This window comes from Macaca nemestrina, chromosome 17, assembly GCF_043159975.1.
Source record: "Macaca nemestrina isolate mMacNem1 chromosome 17, mMacNem.hap1, whole genome shotgun sequence".
NCBI classification, from domain to species: Eukaryota; Metazoa; Chordata; class Mammalia; order Primates; family Cercopithecidae; genus Macaca; species Macaca nemestrina.
The window spans coordinates 39,467,078-39,484,759 of NC_092141.1; the positions used below are offsets into that span (position 1 = coordinate 39,467,078).

The 17,682-nt window shown below is 44.7% G+C and overlaps 2 long non-coding RNA genes across 3 annotated transcripts in view; both read right to left on the reverse strand.

Moving 5' to 3' along the window:
- Positions 1-264: 264 nt before the first annotated feature.
- LOC105485211 (uncharacterized) lies at positions 265-8,393 on the reverse strand. Its single transcript, XR_011615588.1, has 3 exons — positions 7,018-8,393; positions 4,695-4,793; positions 265-2,762 (listed from the first exon to the last, which is right to left on the reverse strand). It is a non-coding gene; the product is annotated as an uncharacterized lncRNA (long non-coding RNA).
- Positions 8,394-8,448: 55 nt separating this feature from the next.
- LOC105485205 (uncharacterized) overlaps positions 8,449-17,682 on the reverse strand; it is a 36,715-nt gene continuing 27,481 nt past the window's right edge. For both annotated transcript variants that reach the window (XR_011615589.1, XR_003018824.2), the window contains 2 exons: positions 10,424-10,568; positions 8,449-8,635 (listed from right to left, as the gene is read on the reverse strand). This is a non-coding gene — a long non-coding RNA (uncharacterized lncRNA). The remainder of the gene's footprint in view (positions 8,636-10,423; positions 10,569-17,682) is intronic.

Sequence of the window (17,682 nt, forward strand, 5' to 3'; positions counted from 1 at the left end):
GTGACAGTATGACTTCTGAGGCTAGGTCACAGAAGACATTGTTGTCCCCAATTTGTTCTTTCTTGGACCACTCACCCTGAGAGAAGCCAGTCACCATGTTATGAGGTCATTCAGATGTTCTATGGAGAGGACCACAGGGAAGCAATGGAGGCCTCCTGCCAACAGCCATGTGATTGAGCCTTTTTTTTTTTTTTTTTTTTTTTTTTTTTTGAGAGGCTCAGCTCACTCTGTCACCCAGGCTGGAGTACAGAAGCACAATCATGGCTCACATGGCTCACTGCAGCCTTGATCTCCCAGGCTCAAGTGATCCTTCCACCTCAGCCTCCTGAGTAGCTGGTACTACAGGATATGCCACCACACCCAGTTGATTTTTGTATTTTTTGTAGAGACAGGATCTCCCTATGTTGTCCAAGCTGGTCTCAAACTCCTGGGCTCAAGTGATCCTCCCACCTCAGTGTCCCAAATTGCTAGGATTACAGGGATAAGCCACCATGCCCAGCCAATCCAGCCATCTTGCAGCCAATCCTCCAGCCCCAATTAAGCCTTCAGATGACTACAGCCCCAGTTAGTATCTTGACTACAAACTCATGACAGATCCTAAGCCAGAACCACTCTTCTAAGCTGCTCCTGAATTCCTAACCCACATACAGTGTGTGAGATCATAAACACTTATTGTTGTTTTAGGCCTCTACATTTTGGAGCAATTTATTATGCAGCAATAGGTGACTAAAACACACGATAAAATTGTGGTAATTACTATTATAAAGTACTTCCTGATTTTGAGCTGAAATCCACTTTCTTGTAATCGCCACCCTCTCTTCCAGTTCCATCTTTTTGGTCCACCTAGAAAAAATACAATCTCTCTTCCTCATGGTCAAAATGTTTGGTACCGGTTTTCATGCCAACAATTTAATTCATCAGACATTTGCTGAAGAATGATCACTGTGCCAGGCAGTAGGCATGCAAAGATAAGTAGGACGAGGTCCCTGCCTAGTCACACACTCAAAACATTCTTCCACGAGGGGTGCTGTAATGAAGGGACCTGACTCCCAGTGCGGGGGGAGGAGGTCCAAATGCAGCTGTGGCTGGTTCTGCTTACAGAGGTAAAGGAAGGCTTCTCAGAAGAGGTGGCAGGCGCTGAGGCCTAAGGGATGAATGGGAGTTCTCCAGGATGAAAGGAGGGGAAGGACTAACAAGCAGAAGCTATAGGCAGAAGACCACGCCGACACTAACCCCTTTCTTCCGAAGGACACACATCTCCTCTCCTCTTGTCCAACTTTTGAGTCCTCCCCCACCCCCTCCCAATCTTGGTAACTCCACTCAGAACACACCCTTTCCTGCCACATGATGGCATCTAGAGGGAGCCAGCCCTCCTCCAGGGTGGTCCGGCCAGTGTAGAGTGGAGTTGGCCGTCACCTTTCTTTTTCTGGAAGCTCCGCTTGGTCCAGACCTGTCTGAGGTTTTTTGGCCTCCACATCTTTCAGCTGACTCATGCTGGGCCCGCAGGCGTCTAGACTGCAAAGTCATTTTTCACATGTGCTCCTGGGAAACCACATCTCTTCATACTTTGTACTTCTGCTGTTGTTTTGTTTTCACAATTGTTCATGCATGTTTTGAAGTTCAATAATTTGATCTATGCAAACTGCTCATCTCAGCTCCTGGTTGGCAGGGGCCATGTGGAAGCAAATTGAGCCACCAAAAAACCCACTTTAGAACACGCCCTGGAAACAGAAACCGTCTATCATTCTAAGGCCATTGTGGTTAGGAGTGATTCAGACTCATTGCAGCTCCTTCCAGCCTTCAAAGATCTCACCGGATAAGAGCCTGGCTTGGATTTGAAGACACCATCTATGAAGGAAAGGCTTTAGCAGGGGTGAGGGAGGTGGGCTGTGATGCTTTGCAGGAGCTGAGCACAGACGGAAGGAAATTGGAAGGGGATATTTGTCTGGCTCCCCACGCCTCCCACCTTCCCCCCATCAGGGAGAATCAGGCCATTGTCTAGGTAGAACTCTTGGCTTGTTTATCTTCTCAGACCCAGCTTAGTACAAGGTTTCACTCAGTTTTCTTTCTACCCAAAAAATGACCACAGGAAAGAGTGACTTGCCTTTGCCAAATATCTAGTCCATACTCTCCATTCCCATTTCTCTGCCTCTTTCTCCCATTACCGGCTTCTAACAGAAAATAAGAGCAAGTTTCCCTTTGGTCCCATCAAAGACAACATATACACATTTATTCATGCATTCATTCCTTCAACTAGCATTTATTGGGTTCCTACTATGTTCCCAGCATTGTTATTGGTACTGGTGACCCTAGTATAAAAGACACAATCCCTGCTGTCAAGAGGTCACACTTCTGGAAGGAACCCAGCAGTACTGGAGGCAGCGCTAGCGGGGAATGGGAGCACATAGAAGAGGCATTTGACCCAGCTTTGGGAGCAATTGGAAAAGGCTTTAAAATAGAGTAACAGCTTGCCAGAAAGAATAATAGTTATTACAGCTTTTATTACGCGTCTTCTATGTGCCAAGCACTGTGCTAAAATCTCCCTATATATAATTGTTTTATTTTAATCCTCACAACTCTAAGAGGTCACTACTGTAATTATTCCAATTTCACAAATGAAGAAAGTGAGATTTAGCAAGGTCACCTTGGTGGGGTGTGGTTGCTCACACCTATAATCCCAGGACTTGGGAAGCTGAGGCAGGAGGATTACTTGAGTTGAGGAGTTCGAGGCCAGCTTGGGCAACATAGTGAGTCCCCTGTCTCTACAAAAAAAAAAAAAAGCTGGATATGGTAGCATGCCCTTATGGTCCTAGCTACTTGGGAGGTTGAGGTGGGAGGGTGACTTGAGCCCGGGAGGTTGAGGCTCCAGTGAGCTGTGATCATGCCATTTTACTCTAGTCTGGGTGACAGAGCAAGACCCTGTCTCAAATAAACAAATAAATAGGCTGGGTATGGTGACTCAGATTTGTAATCCCAGCACTTTGGGAGGCCAAGGCAGGTGTATTGCTTGAGGTCAGGAGTTCAAGACCATCCTGACCAACATGGTGAAACCCCAGCCAGGTGCGGTGGCTCACGCCTATAGTCCCAGCACTTTGGGAGGCTGAGGCGGGAGGATCACGAGGTCAGAAGATCGAGACCATCCTAGCTAACGCGGTGAAACCCTGTCTCTACTAAAAATACAAAAAAATTAACCGGGTGTGGTGGCGGGTGCCTGTAGTCCCAGCTACTCTGGAGGCTGAGGCAGGGGAATGGCGTGAACCCGGGAGGCGGAGCTTACAGTGAGCTGAGATCGCGCCACTGCACTCCAGCCTGGGTGACAGAGCAAGACTCTGTCTCAAAAAAAAAAAAAAAAAAAAAAAAAGGTGAAACCCCATCTCTACTAAAAATACAAAAATTAGCCGGGCATGGTGGCACATGCCTGTAGTCCCAGATACTCAGGAGTCTGAAAAAGGAGAGTCACTTGAACCCAGGAGGAAGAGGTTGCACTAAGCTGAGACTGCATCACTGCACTCCAGCCTGGGTGACAGAGTGAGACACTGTCTCAAAAAAATAGTAATAATAAATAAATAAATAAAGTCAACTTGCTTACATCTTTACTAAGAATAAATAGCAGAAGTGAGATATAGATGCAGCTTTTCCTGACTGTGGAGTCCATTCTCTTACCCAAGGCTGCTATTTACAGTCGTGCAGGTTGTTCACTGCACAGTTCCAATGATGGCCCTGCACTCAATGAGCCATTATGGATGAGAAGGGTATCCAGGCAGAAGGGGCCTACTTTACAGAAATATGAAAAAACAACCTCTATTCAGGGAACTGGCCCCATAAAGCCATGTCAGAGGCTAATGAACTCCTTGAAGATGCTCAGCTCCTCTGCACCTCCAGTGATTGTTTATGGAAATGACCGATAGTGTCTTGGAAGAGCTCCTGGGGCTTTGCATTTGTTTATTTTGTTGTTGTTGTTTCTTTGTGTTTGTTTTGCTTTTGAGACAGGGTCTTGCTCTGTCACCCAGGCTAGAGGGTAGTGGTGCAATGACAGCTCACTGCAACCTTGACCTCCCAGGCTCAAGCCATTCTCCCACTTCAGCCTCCAGAGTAACTGGGACTACAGGTATGTACCACCACACTCAGCTAATTTTTAATTTTTTTTTTTTTGTAGAAATGGGGGGTCTCACTATGTTGCCCAGGCTAGTCTCTAACTCCTGGCTTTAAGCAACCCTCCTGCCTTGGCCTCCCAAAGTGCTGGGATCACAGGCATAAGCCACCGCTCCAGGCCAGGCTTTGCATTTGGTATAGAGACCCAATCCTTTCTTCTTACAGAGCTATGGAGCTCTCAGCAGGATGTGCGTATTTTTGAACTGTTGACCATGCAAACATTCAAGGACATAGGATGCAGGAAGTCCTGAGTCTCCAAACTGCTCAGTGTCCTATGAATGGCCAATCAGCTTCTCATGTATAGGCACCAAACATAACCTGCCAAACAAGTCAGTTCAATATCTAAGCCACCCCAACTTCTTTGCAGAACTAGTTTCAGTAGCAAAGAACGGTCTGAGAAAAATGGGCACAACCAGGGTGAATGCCTACAACACTCCAGGTTCTCAGCAGATGTGATCTCTTCCACTCTCACAGCTTTATGAGACATCATCTTTCATTTTGCCAATGAGGAAACTGAGGTGCAGGGATGCCAAGTAACTTACCTAGGTTACGTGTGCAATAAGCAGCCACGATTCTCACCAGCATCCTTCTGGTGCCACAGCCCCTATGCTTCTATCCTAAAGTCCGCTCTCAAAAGGTACCTGGAAAAGGACAGGAAACAGCTTATGTGGTTCCTCAAGTGCCTGAGAGCATGTACATGGCAGAGTCTCTCTCTATTTTTTTTTTTTTTTTTTGAGACAGAGTCTTGCTCTGTTGCCTGGGCTGGAGTGTAGTGGCATGATCTCAGCTCACAGCAACCTCTGCCTCCTGGGTTCAAGTGATTCTCCTGCCTCAGCCTCTCAAGTAGCTGGGATTAGAGGCATGTGCCACCACACCCACCTAAATTTTGCATTTTTAGTAGTGATGGGGCTTCACTATGTTGGCCAGGCTAGTCTCGAACTCCTGGCCTCAAGTATCCACCCATCTCAGCCTCCCAAAGTGCTGGAATTACAGGCATGAGCCACCAAGCCAGGCCCAGACTAAATTATTTCAATTTAATGTACTGGAGGTTTGAAAATTAATACTTAAAAAGAAACTTGTCTAATGGTTCAGAGTTTCAGTTTGGAACGATAAAAACGTTCTGGAGATGGATGGTGGTGATGGTTACACAACAATGTGAGTGTACTTAATGCCACTGAACCATACATTTAAAAACAGTTAATATGGTAAATTTTATGTTACGTATATTTTACCACAATTTGAAAAATCACAACAACCTTAAGAAAGAGAGAAAATTACTAAATGATATGTGGTATGCTGGAAAAGAATATGATCTATAGTTTAGTTAATATTATTGTACCAGTGTTAATGTCTTAATTTTGATAAATGTGTCATAGCTATATAAGATTTTTAACATTAGGGCAAACTGGGTTCAACGTATCTGGGGGCCGGGCATGGTGACTAACACCTGTAATCCCAGCACTTTGGGAGGCCGAGGTGGGCAGATCATTTGAGATCAGTTCAAGACCAGCCTGGCCAACATGGTGAAACCCCGTTTCTACTAAAAATACAAAAATTAGCTGGGCATGGTGGTACATGCCTGTAATCCCAGCTACTCAGAGGCTGAGGCAGGAGGATCACTCGAACCTGGAAGGCAGAAGTTGCAGTAAGTAGAGATTGTGCCACCTGACTCCAGCCTGGGGAATACAGCAAGACTCTGTCTCAGAAAAAAAAAAAAAAAAGGCTGGGCGTGGTGGCTCATGCCTGTAATCCCAGCACTTTGGGAGGCCAAGGTGGATGGACTGCTTGAGGTCAGGAGTTCAAGACCAGCCTGGGGAACATGGTAAAACCCCATCTCTACTAAAATACAAAAATTAGCTGGGTGTGGTGGTACCTGCCTGTAATCCCAGCCACTCAGGAAGCTGAGGCAGGAGAATCACTTGAACCCAGGAGGCAGAAGTTGCAGTGAGCAGAGATTGCACCATTGCACTCCAGCCTGGGCAACAAAGTGAGACTCCTCCTCAAAAAAAAAAAAAAAAAAAAGAAAAGAAAAGAAAAAGAAAAAAAAAAAAGTATATGGGGCTGAGTGTGGGCTCATGCCTGTAATCCTAGCATCTAGCATTTTGGGAGGCCAAGGCAGGAGGATTGCTTGAGGCCAGGAGTTTGAGAACAGCCAGGGTAACACAGTGAGATCTCATCTCTACAGGAATGTTTAAAAATTGGCTGGGCCTGTGGTGCATGCCAATAGTCCCAGCTACTCACTAGGCTGAGGTAGGAGCATGGCTTGAGCCCAGGAGTTCAAGGTTGCAATGAGCCATGATCAGGCTACGGCACTCCAGCTTCACAACTGAGTGAGTATATGGGACTCTTTACTATCATTGCAACTTTTCTGTAAATCTAAAATTGTTTCAAAATAAAAAGTTTATTTTAATAAGGAAACTACATTATAAACATTTTAATAAATAACTTTTATAAATGATATTCAATTCATGAGGGTTTTCAACACGTAAACTACTTTTGTGCAAGACATCCACATTGTTCCATAAAATGAATAAGAAATGTTCTTACCGGCCGGGCGCAGTGGCTCACGCCTGTAATCCCAACACTTTGGGAGGCAGGGGTGGGCGAACCATGAGGTCAAGAGATCGAGACCATCCTAGCCAACATAGTGAAACCCCGTCTCTACTAAAAATACAAAAATTAGCTGAGCATGGTGGCTGCACCTGTAGTCCCAGCTACTTGGGAGGCTGAGGCAGGGGAATCACTTGAACGCGGGAGGTGGAGGTTGCAGTGAGCAAAGATCGCGCCACTGCACTCCAGCCTGGCAACAGAGTGAGACTCCGTCTCAGAAACAAAAACAAACAAAACAAAACAAAATATTCTTACCTATTAGAAATTCCACAGTATGATGATGTTCTCATCTGAGTCTTCAGTTCCCTTTGCCTTGATAGTGCAGTCAATAGAATATTCCTTCTCAGAATCCAAGCCACATAGACTCAGAACTGATGGAATTAAAACTATACAAATCCAGGACAATCACACACCACATACCTATTCAGGTGATGCAACACGAGGCACACCACGTCACATCTAAGGTAATCATCCCCAAAATGTTTAACTTGAATCTTGTTAAGCCTTTAGGTTCCATTTTCGGGGGAATACAGGAGATCGACGAAGAAGTTTTGTGACACCATGAGGAGAGAAGTCTGCAAGCTCAGAGCCTGGGGCAGACCGGAAGACAACTGGTGTGGTCTCTGGAAACAAGTCTAAGTTGTACTCTTTTGAGAAGTTTGGCCATGAAGGGAGCAGAAAAATGAGGAAGTAGGAGCTAAGAGGAGACACGGGCAGGCTTTTTTCTGTTCTTCATTTCCAGTTTTTCCTCAGCTGGGGATCAGTAAGATCCTGAGCTAGGCATGGACGAGGGAAATGTCCCTGTCTTCTTTCCCTGTTCTTGTTCTGTGTCGTTTGTTGCTTCTTCTGTACATTATGTGGTCATGTTTGATATCAGAACATTTCCTTCTTAGATCAGAGGTTCTAATTTAATTTGCAGAGCATTTTGCCTGGCTGGCTGTGTGCTCTATAGACACTAAAAGAATCTAAAAAGTCAAAGTTGTGAATGAAGTGGAGATGAACAGAGCATTAAGAGTCAGGCTGGCACTACTAAGGTGAGGTGAGTGAGGCACTTGTTTTAAGTGCAAAGTTTAAGGGAATGCCCAAAAACTCATTGATCAAGAGCAATAAAATTTTAATGCAATATTTTAAAAAATCAAAATTAATATAAAAACCCACGGTGAACAAAATATCAGAAGTTTAAAGAGCCTACATTTGTACAACCCTGACTCATTCATCTCATGCTAATCCCAGCCCTGTAAAACTTTTCCTGCAAAAACACACAGTTGGCTTACAGGCATAGGTAGCTCATCTGACTTTTTGAAATGTTGCATTACAATATTATTACTCTTGATTACTGAGTTTTCTGGGGCCCTTTTAACTCATCTCATCCTAGCCCTGACATTGCTTAAGTTCTATGTGTGACTCAAAGAAACAATATCCATAAAAGACATTTTGGGGATAAAAGGAAGAAATGGTATATGACAATATTGGGGAATACTGTTAACGTTTAGGTGATAATGACATTGTGATTGTGTAGAACATGTCCTTGCTTTTTTGGAGATGATGTCAGCAAAACATATAGATGATATGTAAACGAAACAAATTGGTCGGGGGTGGTGGCTCCCGCCTGTAATCCCAGCACTTTGGGAGGCTGAGGTGGGTGGGTCACTTGAGGCCAAGAGTTCGAGACCAGCCTGGCCAACATGGAGAAACCCTGTTTCTACTAAAAAAAAAAAAATACAAAAATTAGCCCAGCATGATGGCGCACACCTGTAATCGCAGCTACTCAGAAGGCTTGAGGCATGAGAATTGCTTGAACCTAGGAGGCAGAGGTTGCAGTGAGCCGAGATTGTGCCACTGCAGTTCAGCCTGGGTGACAGTGTGACTCTGTCTGAAAAGGAAACGAATAGGTAAAATTTTAATAATTGAATTTTGTTCCTGGGTACAGATAGGTATTCACTGCACTATTCTAAGTTTCCAGGTGTTTAACACTTTTTATGATAAAACATTTTTAGAAACACTTATATAAGCCAAACTTTTATAACAATGTAATAGACTGCAGACCATCTAGAAGAGGCTAATTCATTACTACATAGCTGGGTGGTAAGGATGGAGGTACCTCATTTGCCCTAAAACTAACCCTAACCCAATCCTACTCCTTCCAATGCCTGCTGCCTCAGATGTAGCCTGTCCTTGCTCCAGGCCCAGGAGGAGCTGGGGGTAAGGGCACAATCAAGTTTCAGTTTAGCTACTCAGAACCCCAATTAATGAATATCATTTCAGGCACTTCTGCTTTGTCCGTCTTTTTCCTGATATTTCCCCAGAGGTGTCCAATGTAAGACAGGCCAGCCTCACATCAGACACAGAGAAAAGGAAAATGTGATCTTTTTTATTACACAGAACAGAGAGACTGTCACAAATGGGCCTCAGGTGACGCAGTAGCATGACCTGAGTACTTGCTGCAACTCCAGGAGCCTCATCTCAGACCTACTGAATCTGAAACTCTGAGGGTGCAGCCCAGAAATCTGTGTTTAACAAGTCCTGCAGGAGATTCTGATGCACACCAAAGGCTGAAAACCACAGATGCAAAGAGACACACAAGTGCATATGAAGAGACTTATTTCATTTGGTCCTTCCTTTCTATCAGTACGTAGCCTGTATTTCATTATACCTGTGGTGGATGTGCTAAAAAGAATTTCGCAATGACACTGTCATGTGCATAATTCTGCGAGAGAGGTTCCATTAGAATGTGCTCAAGAACCTGCAGGAAAGCGTGTCAGAAAAGTGCCAGTGTCACTTTAAGGAGCCACTCTGAGTAGAGATGAACCCAAGGATCATGGGTTGTTGCCAAATCTGTGGCGTCTTCTGACCTTGCTTGTCTTTTTGAGCTTGGTCATATTTTGCAGAGAGCCATGGAGACCCGTATAGTCTAGGTGTCTTACAGGCATTTTCAGGCTTTTATGAGGCCTCAAACTATATAAAATATAAAATATATATAAAATATTTTGAGGCCTCATAAAAACCTGAAAATGCCTGTAAGACACCCACACTACAGGTCTCCATGGCTCTCTGCAACTATTTTATAGTTGCTTTAATTTATAAAAATTTCCCAGCTGATGTTTATATGCAGCCTGGATTGAGAGTCACTGCTCTAGTGTCCCTGACAAGTGAATATCTTTGATAAAAGAGCAAAGAAATCTTTGTTTCCTTCTGTTTCATACACACACACACACACAAATACACACACATTTGATATGTATACATATAGAAGAAACAGAAACAAAGAGAGCTCATTGAGGACATTAGGAGCAGGCTCTTGGATGGGGTGGTGTGCTTCATCCAGTGGCGCCCCAAGTTGGCCCTGCTTCTACTTGCAGCTCCACGCACTCCACACAGGGAGGCCTCCAGCAGCCACTGGCTCCTGTCCACCCGCTAGACCACGGCAGCCTCCATCTGGCCTCAAAACATGGAGCCGTTGCTGCCCCCACCACAGCTGGCCCAGCTGCACTCACGTTACCCATTTGGCCTTCACATGATTTAGGCAGAAGGTAAACACAGATGACGCGGGTGAGCAGCAGGAAGTCCAGGTGTGCTGAAATTCCATCGAGGCAGGAAGTGCCTGTGCTGCACTATTTGAAGACAGTTTGTCTAAAAATAATCAAAAAGCAATTCTTCTCACTGGATCTGGACCCTCCTCAGGTGGAGATGGTTCTCCCCAACTGGGGGCCTGGGCGTTTTCGTGAGTGGGCCACTTTCATCAGGTGCAGGAGGTTGCAGGCTCCTCAGAGGGCACATCTCCAAGGTGGGTCAGAAAATGCCACCTTCTAAAATAAAAATGAAAATGAAAATCAATCATTTGCATAAACTGTGCTAAAGGATGACTTGGAATCGTGCTTCTGGGGTTTCTCTAGTATCAGCAAGGGGACTAAAACGTGACATAAATTGCGATTCAGGGATGGTTGTAGGCCTGAGTTAATGCACCTCTGTTGTGATGGACATTTGTCAGTGTTTGTGGCAGCCTAGCATCCATGCCCTCCCTCTATTTGGGGGATATTCCCACTGTGTCAGTCACAGCAAGCTACGCCTCCCTCTAGGGAAGTAGGAAGGTCTAGAGACTAACCTCTTCCCCAGCATGCTTTTAGTTAGCACAGAGGCAAATGAGAGGCTTGGCCAATCAGATGCTCCCACCCTAGACTTTACATTGTGAATAAATGTGTGATGTGAGGCAAAGATGAATGGAAAGTTGGAATCCATGTGCATTGGCTGAGTGCAGTGGCTCACACCTGTAATCCCAGCAGTTTGGGAGGCCAAGGCTGGTGGATCACCTGAGGTCAGGAGTTCAAGACCAACCTGGGTAACATGGTGAAACCCTGTCTCTACTAAAAATACAAAAATTAACTGGGCGTGGTGGCATGCGCCTGTAATCCCAGCTACCCAGGAGACTGAGGCAGGAGAATCGCTGGAACCCGGGAGGCAGAGGCTACAGTGAGCCGAGGTCGCACCACTGCACTCCAGCCTGGGTGACAGGGCAAGACTCCGTCTCAAAAAACAAACAAACAAAAAAATCCATGTGCATTGGAAGGATCTGACCAAGGCATGCTGGTAGGTTTGTTCCTGCTCAAAGATGATTATCTTGTATTCTGCTCCTTGGGCCCCTGTCTCTATTGGTTTTTGGCCCATATAATTACCTCTCTCTCTCTCTGTATGTGTGTGTGTGTGATGGCAAATTTCAAATAGACAGTACATTATTATCAATCATAGTCCCCATACTGTACACCCTATCCCTATCTTCTTTCTTCACCTTCTTATAATCTGTTTGTTGCTTCCTACATATTTTGAGGCCTCATAAAAACTTGAAACTATTTAATTCAAAGTGGCCTCGTAGTCTCTTTTCTGCTTACAATAATCAGAGTGGTTTTCTGCTGCTTGCAACCAACAATTGACTATATAGACATGTTTGGAAGGCATAATATAATGCTGATTTTTCAGGTGCTGTAGGGATACCCAGATGAATGCAGTCTGGAATGCACTACACACAGCACATGAGAATACAGGCTCTGTGTGAGACAGGCTTCAGTTCAAATCTTGCCTCTGCCACTTACTAGCTGGGTGACCTTTCACCTGGTCTTTTATCATTGCTGGGTTTCATTTCCTTATCTGTAAAATGGAGTTACTAAATCGTCTTGAACTCCTGACCTCAAATGATCCACCTGCCTCGGCCTCCCAAAGTGCTGGAATTACAGGCGTGAGCCACTGCGCCCAGCCTTGATGATGATTCTTAACTTCAAGGATTTATAATCTTGTAGGTCTGGCTCATAGTCACTAGTTCTTTTCAAACTTCCATGGTAGAGATTCAAGGACAAGTGATACTGTAACAAAAGGCAATCACTACTTGGGGTCTAGAAATGGAGAGCCAACGCATAAGGCCATGTGTCAGGCATTCAACAAATAAGACCCACAGATATGTATTCAGATACTTATTGAGCTCCTCTTATATGCCATGACCTTACTAAGGATTATTTCAATGGTCTCTAATGGTGAAAAGAAAGCTTTAACTAGAAGAAATATGCGCTAAAAGAAAACAAGGTTGGCCAGGTGCGGTGGCTCAAGCCTGTAATCCCAGCACTTTGGGAGGCCGAGACCGGCGGATCACGAGGTCAGGAGATCGAGACCACCCTGGCTAACATGGTGAAACCTCGTCTCTACTAAAAAAAATACAAAAAACTAGCCGGGCGAGGTGGTGGGCGCCTGTAGTCCCAGCTACTCAGGAGGCTGAGGCAGGAGAATGGTGTAAACCCGGGAGGCGGAGCTTGCAGTAAGCCGAGATCTGGCCACTGCACTCTAGCCTGGGCCACAGAGCCAGACTCCGTCTCAAAAAAAAAAAAAGAAAACAAGGTTAATTTTCCAGCCTAAAAGAAGCAAATTCCTCTCAAAGCCAAGCACTTTCTTTTGTCATCAAATGGGCTTCTGAATACTCACTAATTTACTTTCTCAGGGACCTCACAGTCAGGAAGCAGATATCCTCTAAGTGTAGTTATTGGGAATCCTGTTCCAGGTGCTGGCCTTCCATGAAAAATTAAGTTTCTAAACTTGCAAAGATAAAGACCAGATCCAACACTGACAGTTGACCTCACCAAGAAGCAGAAAGCCTGTGAGACCTATCCTGCCCAGATACCCCTAAATACTTTTTGAGCACATCTTGTGTGTTTGGCATCAGGCTAGGCACAGGGAATATCACAGTGAATCACCTAGGATGGCCCCTGCTATGTTGGTGCTTACTCTATGTCTAGAAAGGGAGATGTTTACCAAATAATTACATAGTCAGCCGGGCGTGGTGGCTCACTCCTGTAATCCCAGCATTTTGGGAGGCCTAGGTGGGCAGATCACGAGGTCAGGAGATCGAGATCATCCTGGCCAACATGGTGAAACCTCGTCTCTACTAATAAAAATACAAAAATTAGCTGGGCGTGGTGACGCATGCCTGTAATCCCAGCTACTTAGGAGGCTGAGGCAGGAGGATCGCTGGAACCCAAGAGGCAGAGGTTGCAGTGAGCCGAGATTGTGCCACTGCACTCCAGCCTGGCAACAGAGCAAGACTCTGTGTCAAAAAAAAAAAAAAAAAAAAAAGAATTACAGTCATGTAATGACAAACTGTCTTAAGTACCCTGCAGGAGACATTTAGGGATTTATGAGATCTCGTAATAGGGAACACTGATCTAGTCTAGGGAGTTAGGGAGGGTTTTGATGAGTAGGAGCACACCTGAGCTTTGATCTTAATGATGAGTAGTGTTTGACTATGCGGAGAGGGGAGGATGGAACAGGTAAGCCAGAGAAAACGTAGATAAAGGCCCTCTGGTGAGAGAGAGCAAGGCCTGGGCACCCACCTTCTAAGGTGTTGTGGGAAACATATGCAGTAATACCCAATACGTATCAGTGGATGGAACAAATAATAAGCTAGTAAAAACTAACTTTTTCTTAGCCCTTATTATGTTCTAAGAACTTTTAAAATGTGTTAGGTTAATTAACACTAGCTACTATAGCAAACAATCCCCAAATCTCTGTGGCTTAACGCAACAAGGATTCATTTCTCCCTCACCTCACAGTGAATGTGAGTTGGGCCGCCCTTTCAGGCAATCTCCTTCTAGCTGTGACTCAGGGATCCAGGCTCTACCTTGTAGCTCCATAACCCCCCAGAGCCTTCTTGAAGTTCTCTCCTAGATCTTTTCTATGTGATTGCCCACCTAGTGAAGGAAGACAGTGTGGAAGATAGTGTGGAACATTTTGGAAACAGGTTTATAAGTGACATACATCACATCTACGCCTGTCAAATGGCCAGAACTGTGTCAACCTGGTCCTAACGTGGTTGCCACAGAGGCCATGAAAGGTAGCTGTCCTGTGCATGGTGTGACTCCAGAACAAGTTCTCTTAACCATGCCCAATATTTGCCAAGAAATCTGTATCAAGAATCAGACTTGGCCGGGCGCGGTGGCTCAAGCCTGTAATCCCAGCACTTTGGGAGGCCGAGGCGGGTGGATCACGAGGTCAGGAGATCGAGACTATCCTGGCTAACATGGTGAAACCCCGTCTCTACTAAAAATACAAAAAACTAGCCGGGCGTGGTGGCGGGCGCCTGTAGTCTCAGCTACTTGGGAGGCTGAGGCGGGAGAATGGCGTGAACCCGGGAGGCGGAGCTTGCAGTGAGCCGAGATCCGGCCACTGCACTCCAGCCTGGGAGACACAGCGAGACTCCGTCTCAAAAAAAAAAAAAAAAACTTAAAAAAAAAAAAAAGAATCAGACTTAAGTGCTTATATGACAAGGTACTATTCTGGATGAAACACAAACAGAATTAGATAGAAATGGTCACCAGTTTTGGAAGCTTACACCCAAAGAGCCAGCTCTGGCCAGGAAACTCACCAACTTAGAGCACATTCTGTTGAAGATCATTAAACCCAGGCGGTGATTGCCAACTGCCTGGGAGTGGAGTGGGGGCCACGGGAGAGATTTCACATTTCTCAGGGTGCCTGTGTAGTCTGGATAGGCATATTCTAAGACGACCATTGTTTTAATATGTTTTCAGTCATGTCACATTTATTTTGAAGTTTTGAATAAAATTGGGGTGAGGTGTGGAAGGAAATATTTATATTTTCAAAGGGGATTCCAAGAAGGTTGAGAAACTGCAGACCAGGAAAGGGAAGGGAATTATTTACCAGGGGCTGAACTTACGTGTGTGGGGGGGGGGGGAAATAAAGGAATCATAAAGGTATGATTTCTTCCCTTTCTCCTTCCCCCAGCCTGAACACATTTCATATTTTCTAAACTTGGTGGGAATTTCCTCCTCAATCTCTGGCCTTGGAGAGAGAAAATTAGGGAAAGAGAAGACCAGGGATGAAAAACTGGCGGGAAAGAATGAAGGAAAATCTTGAATAAAAGAAAGTTGCTTAGAACATAGGGGAGGAGAAGATATCATCAAAAGCCAAACTCCAGACTTAGTTTAGGTGTTAGAAAGTGTTACTGCAGGGTTGGAAAGCCCAAATAAGTCCAAAAAAGATTCCAAAACTGAGTTTCAAAGAAGAGAGGGGTAGCCTGGTGGTTTGAGGCGGCTTCTGAGTATGACATGACTCTGGATAGGGCTTAGAGATTTGGAATGGTGAGAGTGAACAGTGAATAACAAAAAGTAGGTAAGGCTTAGTGAGGGTTCCCACTCACATAATTTGCCATGTGAATTTCATCTGCTTTTAATTGTCACAACATTCCCATGGAACATGCACCCCTGTCAGTCCCATCTGCCAAAAATCACACTGTCAGTAAGTGACTAAACTGGGATTTGAACAGTCCTTCCGGCCCCAGAGTCCAACCTAGAGTTAGATGTGCCTGAGCTGGATAATGGCTTAATTACTTGTTGGTGTTTATGAAGTGGAAATACACATAGTACAATCAGTTAATTACTTTTCTTCACAGGCTGAACATTAAATATTTTCTCCTGTACCTTTGCTCTGGTCTCCCACTTGGAGAGAGAACCTTTGCATTCTTTTTTTTTTTTTTTTTTTGAGATGGAGTCTTACCCTGTTGCCTGGCTGAAGTGCAATGGCACAATCTCGGCTCACTGCAACCTCCGCCTCCTGGCTTCAAGTGATTCTCCTGCCTTAGCCTCCCGAGTAACTGGGACTACAGGCACGCACCATCATACCTGGCTTTTTTTTCTTTCTTTCTTTCTTTTTTTTTTTTTGTACTTTAGTAGAGACGGGGTTTCACCATGTTGGCCAGGATGGTCTCGATCTCCTGACCTCGTGATCCAGCCACCTCGACCTCCCAAAGTGCTAGGATTACAGGCGTGAGCCACTGCGCCCAGCTGAGCCTTTGCATTCTTAAGGATAATCTGCTTGTTTCCAGTTGGACAGCTTGGCAAGGAAGAGTGCTGACTCCTAGAAAGCTCCTAATTACTGCCAAGGTGAACCAAGTGAAAAGTTGGTTCCATTTTCTGCAGAGAGGGACAGTTCATTTAATTCCAGCAATAAACTGGCTTCCAGGAGAAAGGACTGTTTAAAGGTCTGTGTCAATTATATGGTGATTGTGAAATTCATGATATGACTAATCCAGTGGCTGAACCTATGATTATCTGACACAATCCAAGAATGCACAGTGTAACAGGCTCTATGACTCCATTAAAGAAAATTCAGTTTAATTCTCTGCTACACTCCAGATTACTTCTCTCCTTTCCTAAATCTCCTCTATGAAAGAGAGTAGACATTTATAAAATGATTTCTGAATTCAACTCAGTGTCCTGAAAGCCATATGAGCTATTTTTTTCATGGATGACTCAGAGCTTGGGAATTCCAGTGTGTTGCTTTATATAATTTGAAGTACCATAAAGACCTTTGACCTAGAAGACTTCCTTTGTTGAATGTGTATCTTTTCCTGTAATTAGAGACTATGATTAGACTACAGGCCGTCATGACAAGCCTTTAGCTTTCCAAAGCACTCTTTATTTTTGGATCTTTCTAATTTGTTTTCTCAGGAATACATTTTGTAAATATTAACCAAAATCCATTTGTAACAAGCACCTACAAGCATCCCAGTTTCAAAAATCAGGAAGCAAAAAATTTTGCCCAAACTCTGTGGTCACTGACAGTGTTTTGGAGAAGAGTCTAACAGTCTCTGAATTGTTGCAACTTCCCAGAGCCTTTCAGAGACAAAGGCCCGTGGTTCCTGTACATATTTTGTGTCTTGTGGCCCAGCTTTCCTGGCCAAAGCTGAGTGGACCAAGGACTAGGAACTGATGAAAAAGCTGCCATCTGTAGGTTAAACAGCAGCCAATGAGATGTCCTTGTAGAAGAGCCTGGCAGAAAAGGGGCGCCCTCTACAGGATGGGCTCTGGCTGACTCAGTTTGACTGCTAGAAATACTAGAATCATCAGTCAGAGGAAGTGAAGACAGTCACAATAAAGGTAGAAGTCTAGAGTCTGCAGCAATAGGCACCTGTGCTGAGAGGACAGCAAGATAACCAGGTATTTGCCTTGTATCTCAAATGCCTGTTGGTTTTATTGATTTCCTAATCATTTCTCTATGTAACCTTCTAAGAAAGTCCTCATTGACTGACAAAGCTAGAACTTGCTTTCCTGACACCTGTAGTAGACCGAGTAATCCCTAATCCCCAGAATCTGTGAATATCACCTTATACGACAAAGGGACTTTGAAAATGTGATTTAAATTAAGGATCTTGAGATGACGAGACGAGCCTGGATTATCCAGGTGGGCCTGATTGACTGAAATCCAATGTAATCACAAGGGTCCTTATAAGTGGGGGCAGGAGGGTAGGAATGATTAGTAGGAGATGTGACCACGGAAACAGGAGGTTGGAGTGATGTGAGGCAGGAGCTATGAGGCAAGGACTGCAGGCAGCCTGCAAAACTGAAAAAGGCAAGGACATGTATTCTCTTC